This window comes from Danio rerio, chromosome 21 (genome assembly GCF_049306965.1).
Source record: "Danio rerio strain Tuebingen ecotype United States chromosome 21, GRCz12tu, whole genome shotgun sequence".
Lineage (NCBI taxonomy): Eukaryota > Metazoa > Chordata > Actinopteri > Cypriniformes > Danionidae > Danio > Danio rerio.
In genome coordinates this window covers 48,915,001-48,924,331 of record NC_133196.1, presented here as the reverse complement: position 1 = coordinate 48,924,331, position 9,331 = coordinate 48,915,001, and positions in this window count along the sequence as shown.

Sequence of the window (9,331 nt, the reverse complement as noted above, 5' to 3'; positions counted from 1 at the left end):
GCAAATAAAGCAAGTTTATTTTAATTATTATTCTTTCAACTAATTTCCTAATCAGGTTTCTGAGTCTGTGGATGGAAATAAGTCGTATTCAGACTGATGGGCTCGTGCTTTCGCTCAGATTTTATGTACGCTAAGCTTTAGTATCTGCTTTATTTTCCCTTTCTATCGTTTGATATTGGTTTGGCTTTTATCCGGTGTGGGCGAGCATGACGGCTTTCTCTTTCCTCTCTGTGCAGTTTCTTTAGCGAGGGGTGGTTTTCTGTTTTGGCTTGTTTCACGTTGTTGTGGGTTTTCTGCAGTGCGGCTGAGGTGAAGTCTTGTGTGTTTGTTTTCTTCTTTCTTTGAAACCACTTTATTAAATTAGCTGCTGGGTAACCCAGAATATTCGCCCGTAACTCAAAGCGAGTTGATTTGTCTGGAGTTTACTTTGATTAACAGTCAGTGCTCTCTGTGTAGTGTAGTTTAGAAGAGCACAAGTGGTGGTGTTGCTTCATGATGAGTTCCACATCTTCAGTTTGAGTTCTCATGTGGATTTGTGCGGTGTCCAGTGTTCCCTAGTGGTGTCTGTCAGACAGAAAGATCTCCGAATAATGGAGTAAATAAAGGTTTTTCTAGTTTAGTGAAGGTCAGAAGATGCTCTGCTTTCTGTATTAGTCCTGTTTTGTCACACAGAGAGGAAAAGCTTTGTGACAGGGGATACGCTCGAGAACATAAACTAAAGCCATACTCTTTTTAATGCATGCTATGGCAGGGTGCCTGTTCTGAATTGGTTTCTGGCTCGGGAATCTTCACGTTGCTCTCAGGAGGACGCTTGCTTTATTTTTATGAACTGATCTGGTCTTATTGATGATGAATATGCCAGTTTGTGTCTCGCATGGCAACAATGTTTACATCTGCATACGAATGCTGTCGTTCACAGTAGTAGAGGAGCTCATTAACGTCACGCGTGTCGGTCTTAGGATGGAGATTGTTTGCGCTGAGGTGTCGCATCAGGAACCAATAGTTGTGTTTGATTTATGGTTATCTCACTGACATTATGAAGGAATAGTTCAGCTTCTAATGATAATTTGATCACTCTAAAAGGTATTTGTTTCCTTCTGTTGAACACAAAAGAAGATATTATGAAGAATGCTGGGGAGAAGATGCAGCTCTTGTGGTTTATAGTAGGAATATAAAATAGCTTGTGTTCAACAGAAGATAGAAATCCAAAGTCGAGAGAGTGAATGATGATCTATTTTTCATTTTTGGCTGGACTGTGCCTTTAAAAGGACACTTGCTCATTTTACAGCTCTCTTATAGATGAACAGGTGAGTTTTACCATTTTTAAGTCCATTCCGACACTCTGAATCCTGGTCTGGCAAGCGTCCTATTAGCTTAGCTTAGCATAGATCATTGAATCAGATTAGACCATTAGCATCTCTCTCAAAAACGACAGAGATTTGATCATTTTGTTATTGAAAGCTCGACTCTTCTGTAGTTAAATCATGCACTAAGATCGACACAAAGATTAAAAGCATTATTTTCTAGAGGAGGAACTATACGCTCATTCTAGCATGTGTGGAACGTCATTCAAGTTCCTTGATTATTACGCAAGAATGAGAATATAGTTCCCAACCAGATCAGCCTAGAAAATAACTTCATTCTCCATTAGTCTTAATACATGATGTAGCTACAGAAGAGTCCAGCTTTAAATAGGAAAATGATCCAAACTCTGGTCATTTTTGAGAGAGATGCTAATGGTCTAATCCGATTCAATGATTTATGCTAAGCTAAGCTAACAGTGCTTCTGCCAGACCTGGAGGATTGCCTGAACAAACTTCGCAGTTTAAGCTGTAAAATGAGCGGACTTTAACAAAGTAAAGTGGAGTGTTCCTTTAAATCTCTGCAAAGACCATGTCTGTGTTGTCTTCACAGCTTTATTTTAAGGACTAAGGATGTAGACAGAAAAATCATGCTGTCTGTTGTCGCAGTGGGCTGGCGTTCAGTGTTTCTGAAAGGAAAAAAAAATAGGAGAATATTTCCGTCTTTTATTTTCATATGCAAAAACGTTAAGGGCTTTTGGGGTTCCATCCACAGTCATTATAAAGCTCACCTAAACCTAAATCAATAAATAAAAACCTTTCAGTTGTGTTGCCTTAAAACCCATTCTGACACGGACTAGAAATGGAGGCTCTGAATGCTCGACTAGCTCCAGACGGCCGTTTCTGGATCTGCTTTTGCTCACAATCTTAACCCGTGACTTTAGAGCAGAGCTGTGAAACTCAGATCCTGGAGGGCCGCAGCTCTGCATCAACACACTTACCTGGAGGATTCAAACCAGCCTCAAAGATTGGATGAGTTAGATCAAGAGTGTTTAATTAGGGTTAAATCTAAACCTGCAGAGCCCCAGCCCTCCAGGACCTGAGCTGGACACATGTGCTTTAGAGGAAAGTAATATCTGTTTTGAGTGTTCATCTCTTCCTCCAGAGGCCCTCCACTGCCTAATGGTGACTGTTTTCCCCCTTTTCTGCTTCTCTAAATTCCTCTGACCAATAAGCAGGTCTGTCTGGCTCTGAAAAACCCTTTAAAACCGTCTCTTTATGGCCTCAGATTAAAGGTTACGCTGCATAAAAGGCGTTTCTTGTCTTGTTTCTAGTCTAAATATCTCAATTCTTAAATCAAGAAGCTTTTTTCTAGAAAAGCAAGACATTTTGTGTGTTTATAAAGAATAAAAAAGTCAAAATGAAGTGAGTTTTTCATTAAAAACTGCCAATGGACTCAGAGAAATAATCAGTTTTTGCTTTGACGTGATTGACTCTTCCTCCATTGGCTGATTATTAAGCTTGTTTTAAGGAAAATCTCACTTCATTTTGACTCAATATTTCTGAAAACAGCTCAATATTATTTACTATTCCTGAAAAAGCTTCGTTATTTAACAATCTTTCACTATTTAGACTAGAAACAAGACAAAAGAAGCCAGAAACGCTTATTGATTTTCAACTAGTTGATCAGTCAGAGCCTGATTTTATGTCCGGTCCTTCAAAAACAGCACAAACTGAACATTTATTTTCATCTGCTGCAAAACCAACCAAGTCTTTAGCATTCGCGAGAACTGTAACACACACACACACACACACACACACACACACAATTTGGTTGCATGAATACGAGGCCTCCTTTAAAACACGGCATGCTTGTTTCACGGCGAACTCTAGATACGAGACTAAACAAGACGAGACTATATAAAATGGTGCTATCGGACCTCATGTCGGGGGGGTGGTCGCAGTAAATGTGACTGGTCATGCGGACTCATCCATCATATCAGACTTTATTGTTGTTGTTATGATTATTATTATTCTCCTCAATATATGCAGATCTGATTTAATGGTGTTTTTTCCTACCAGTGTAACACAATCTCCTGCAGGTTTGAAAGGACATGTAGAGACGAGTCTAGAAACCCATCTTTCCCTCATGGCCTGGGGGACGCAGGCATATGCTTATCATCTCATCTGTTGATACATCTATAAATATAAATGTATACGCAATACACACACACACTCTCAGTGATGGCTGGTTAACCGGATGATGAACGCTGTGGCCTGAAGAAGGCCAGAACTACAGCGCTTTGTGTTTGAGATATCATTTTCGCGATGAAAACACACGCCGGTTGTTCCTCAACACGCTCAGTTGCACGGTTTCAGGAAAGGAATCCTCAAACAGGACTTCAACAGCATTCACTGGCTCATCTGGACGCTTGATCTTCGTGGAAACCCATTTTCCGTTTGTCATTTCTACCGGGATTAGTGTGTGTGTGTTGGGTTCTGTGCGTAGGTGTCGGACACACACATACATACACACGCGCACATTCGTCTGGAAGCTCATGTTACCTTTGTGTGTTCAACCGAACCAAAGATGCCTCCAGCCATGTCCAAATGCTGCTCTACAGACCTGCCTTCCTGTCCTTCCAAAAACCTTCCCTGCAAGAGAAATGTCTTGATTTTCCTTTTCTGTGTCTTTTATTTTCGTTCTTTTATACCGTTTCTAATGTTGTCCTTTTATTTTATTTCTTTTTAGCTACCTAAGTTCAATGAATTTTCATTGTAGCTATCTTTGAGAGCTTGAGCACGGTGTTAATGACCGTAATGCTCGGTTGCGTTTTTTATTTTCTTGGTTTCATCATTGTTATTATTATTATATATTTTTGTAAAAGGAAGAAAACCCCATAGCGTGCCTCTTAGAATTATGGGTTTCTTAATGTGTTGTTCTGTTCCTTTTCTTTCCTAAGACCAGCAGTTATACTTTATACAGAAAAAAAACAAAAAGATGAGTTAATTCTTATTTTTTAATGCCATTTGAGGAGAAATGAACAAAAAAATGAATAAATATGAAGCGTCTTTTCTTTACTCTGGACCCAGTAGCTGCACTGGCACACACAATCGCACTGATAGGAGATTTAAAATAAATAAAAAAAGTATTAATAATAATAATGATGATGATGATGATGATGTAAGAACTACAATAAACAATTTCTTTTTTTAATAAAACATACAGAAAAATACTAAAAAGAAGTATAAAAGAGGTAAACACAATGACTGTTTTTGTACATCGAGTTCATTCTTTTCAAAAAAACAAAACAAAAAAATATTTTGGACCTAGTTTCTAAATTATTGGAGTGGTTTTTTTTTTCTATGTTCTGGAGAAGATGACGAGTTTGGGGGTTGCCTGGCGTAGCCCTTCATGCCCTCCACATTTTCCTCCTATTTTGGGTTTGGATTCTCTCTTGCTTTAGTAACAACTTGGCAGAAAAAAATAAATAAATAAACTAAAAAAAAATAATAATAATAAACATAGAAATGAAGAAAAACACGACGACTGTCCCCTGTAGATCTAGACCCTTTACCCTACTGAATTGCTGTTAGTGTGATGATGAGACTTGAAATGGGCATTTATTCTGAATATGGTAGTGCGGCTCCGAAAAAAACTACAAAATTACAAAAAAAAAAAAAAATACATTTACTGTGTTGGGGGGTGGCAGATAGACGGGTTACATGTGGGAATGTGAGCTCTGGCTGTGGCAATGATAATGTAGTTTTAAAACATTATTGTTATTACCTTTTAAATCATTTATCCAATAAAAACTACTTCTGAAAACACGAATGGTGTTGTGGTTTATTCAAAGTGAACCAAACACGAGAGTAGCTGGCGGAAACTGTTAACGCAAGCCTTGGTATTTTTAATAAGATTTATATATATATATATATATAAATATATACACACACATACATGAAACACATATATATACACACGCATATAGACACACAAATATATATATATATATATATATATATATTTATATACATACTCATACATATATATATACACACAATATATACACATACATATATTGATATATATATATATACACACAATATATATAAATATACACACATATATACACATCTATACACATACATACTATATATATTTACACGCACACATACATACACTATATACACAAATATGTATGTACACACATAAACACACACTATATATATATATATATATACACAAACACACAAATACACCTATCAAAACACACTATATATACACACACACATACATATGTACACACTCTATATATATATATATATACACACACACACATGTATATGTGCGAACTATGCACACACGCATATATATATATATATATATATACATACATACAAATATATATATATTTATATACATATATATATATATGTATATATTTATACACACATATATACACATACATATATATGTATATGCATATATATATACACACATACATATATATGTATATATATATATACATACATATATATATATATATATAGGTATATATATATATGTATATATATATATATATATACGTATATATATATATATATATATATATATATATATATATATATATATATATATATATATATATATTATATACATATATATATATATATATATATTATATACATATATATATATATATACATATATATATATATATATATATATACATATATATATATACATATACATATATATATATATACATATATATATACATATATATATACATATATATATACATATATACACATATGTATATACATATATATATATATACATATATATACACATATGTATATACATATACATATATATATATATATATATACATACACATATATACATACATAATATGAATGAGTGCTGTTACTGGCAGAATATCAAACTGCAAACTGCAAAATATATATATAAAACTATATATATATATATATATATATATATATATAATTTTTTTATATATATATATATTTGTTGTTTAGCTGCCACTTGCATTTCTTTTAATTATAAACACAATTAATGGCATTAAAAAAGAGGGAAACAGAAGCGAGTAGTTGGAGTAGACCTTTAATGTAGGCTACGTTTCATAAAAAGACACGTACAAAAAAATGACATCAAAACAAAGACAGGTTTCCCTTTGAGTCGAGAGCGGCAGACATTGAATTGATTGATACCATGATCCACATTTCTGACATCGTCTGGACAGCGGGATGGAAACACTTCAGTACACACAGATTTACTCTCCTTCAGACATTGTGAACGTTTGGTGGATTTTCTTTTAGCGTGGATGCCGTTTTCTGCAGACTTAGCTAGGGATGCACTGATAGGATGTTCTATTGTTTTTTGCCAATAACAATTGAAAGATACGCAGATGTTGGGTTATTATATTGAGGACTGAACAGCATTAGCTCTTTTTTTACTGAATTAAGACTTTAACATTAACATTCAACTGGCCAACATGAGACGCACGTGATAAAAGAAAAGCACAACATGACAATCATCAATGGTGACTCTTGCTATTCAACAATTATTTGAACATTTATTGGGCACACAATATTAAATAGAGCCAGTGCTGTTGGTGGGTCATAAGCAAACTATCTGCTTTTCCAGAAACACATTGACTTGTTTAAGTGCAGTTGGTTTCTTTATAGTCACGGAGATGTTTTAGCTCAGTTTCACCATCATCCTGACATGTTGTACACATTACATTTATTTTTAGATATTAATATATTAATAAAGATATTAATGAAGGCGAAGTTGCCAGAGTGGGCGGTTTCCTGCAAATTATACAAATGTGGGCGGTTTTGAAATCCCCCCCCCGAACCCCTTCACTTAATACCTGCTTATGTTCACCTCTACAGAAGCAAATCAACCCCCCAGTATCAGCTTGTTTTTGTAATACCTTTAAATTAATCCAATATCGGTAGCCGATATTTATATCGGTGCATCCCTGTCCTCCAAATGAAGTCCAAATTTATGACAACTAAATTACTAGCATCTTCAGCAGCTAAATTATGGTTTCATTCAGTTATGTCTGTGTTTTGCTGTGGTGTGCGAGTAGGACATATCGGTTTACATTCACACATTATTGTAGCTTTGAGAACCACTGGTCTACAGAACAAACCATCACTATACAATAACTTGCCTAATTACCCTAGTGAAGCCTTTAAATGTCACGTTAAGCTGAACACTAGCGTCTTGAAGAATATCTAGTCTAATATTATTGACTGTCATCATGGCAAAGAGAAAATAAATCAGATATTAGAGATGAGTTATTAACACTATTATGATGTGTTGAACAAATCCAATCTCCAATACACAAAAATTAAAAATAAAGAGGGCGTTAAATAATTCTGACTTCAACTGTGTGTGTGTGTATGTGTGTGTGTATATATATATATATATATATATATATATATATATATATATATATACAACAATTCTGTCTGGTTCTCGAATCTGATTGGCTGATAGCCGTGATATATTTAAGTAATATCAGCACCCAACACGGAAGAAAGTAGTTCCTCATACAAAAGGGTTTTTAAGACTCTCCATGTTTGATTTTGTTTTTAAATACACAATTATGCCGTCAAACTGTTGTATAAATGCAATATCACACGAATAGCAGTGCGATATGGGTGTATACCGGCACTGGTGGGGGCACTAAGGCATCGCACACCTCCCACAAGTGCCGATATACAGCCATATCGCACTGCTACTCATGTGATATTGCTTATATATATATATATATATATATATATATATATATATATATATGTTATCCAGCACCGACCTGAGACTAGTGCGCTTCCTTTTGTGTGCATTGTATTATTATTATTATTATTATATATATATATATATATTGCTAATGTGAACTGAGATTTCCCACTGACAAACTCCAGCAAAATAACCGACTCGAAACCATTTTAGCTGCTAAACTGAGTTTACGCTGTTATAATAATTCTGTCCACGACTGCATGTGTGTGAAATATAAATAGAAACGCAACTCATACACACGTTTACACACAGCTCTGCTGAATCTTGAGATTAAAAATGCACTCTTACACATTAAAGGATTCATTAATAAAAGGAAAGAAACATAAGAGCTCGAGTTAAAATGATTCTTTCTGCGAGCAAAGATTCAATCGGCTGCGATACGCCATCATCATTTCTCCTGAATGGAGTCTTCACTGTTTATTCCACCAATCAGCAACGAGAATCAAATAAGCAGCTGATTGGAGATTCATAGTCAGACGTGAGAGCTTTTACTATTGGCTGAATTGACGGATGACATCATTCCGATGCCCTCGCTCTCACACTCGTGTTTATATTACAGTAAAATGCCTTCAGTTAATCTCACAGCTGTATACTGTATATTACAGGATGACATAGAAGTGATTAGAAATGTAGCCCCGCTTCTATACTGGAATGATGTTGAGTGTATTATTGTATGTACACGTGCTGTGCTAACGGAAACTATTTAACGTATCGTCAGTGGCTGCGTATCATTTCGTCAATAAGAAAACATACAAAAACGAGCCCCAGAACTAACCTCATTGGGTGATGAGCAAATCATATTCGAATGTAGGAATGACATCATACAAATTAGCCACTAAATCAAATGATGAGATGACGTTGGACGTTTCACCCCAAAATAATCGTTTGCTGATAGTTTACTCCACCTCGAGACATCTTGACTTGATTACACATTTGGTTTGCCTCAATCAAGAGTGGTTGTCTGTAGTATTGGTAACCTAGCAACCAATAGTAAACACAGCCAGCCTAATGGAGACAGCTGCTATTATTGGTTGCTAGGTTACCAATACTACAGTAAAACCCTGCTGGAAACATGCGTAATGTCTGTTGTCATTTTTGCAAACCACTGAAAAGATTCACTTCAGGTCCGGATGGAAACGGACTCATGTAGGCATGAGGATTCACTCGGTGTCATTTTTGGTATTGTTGG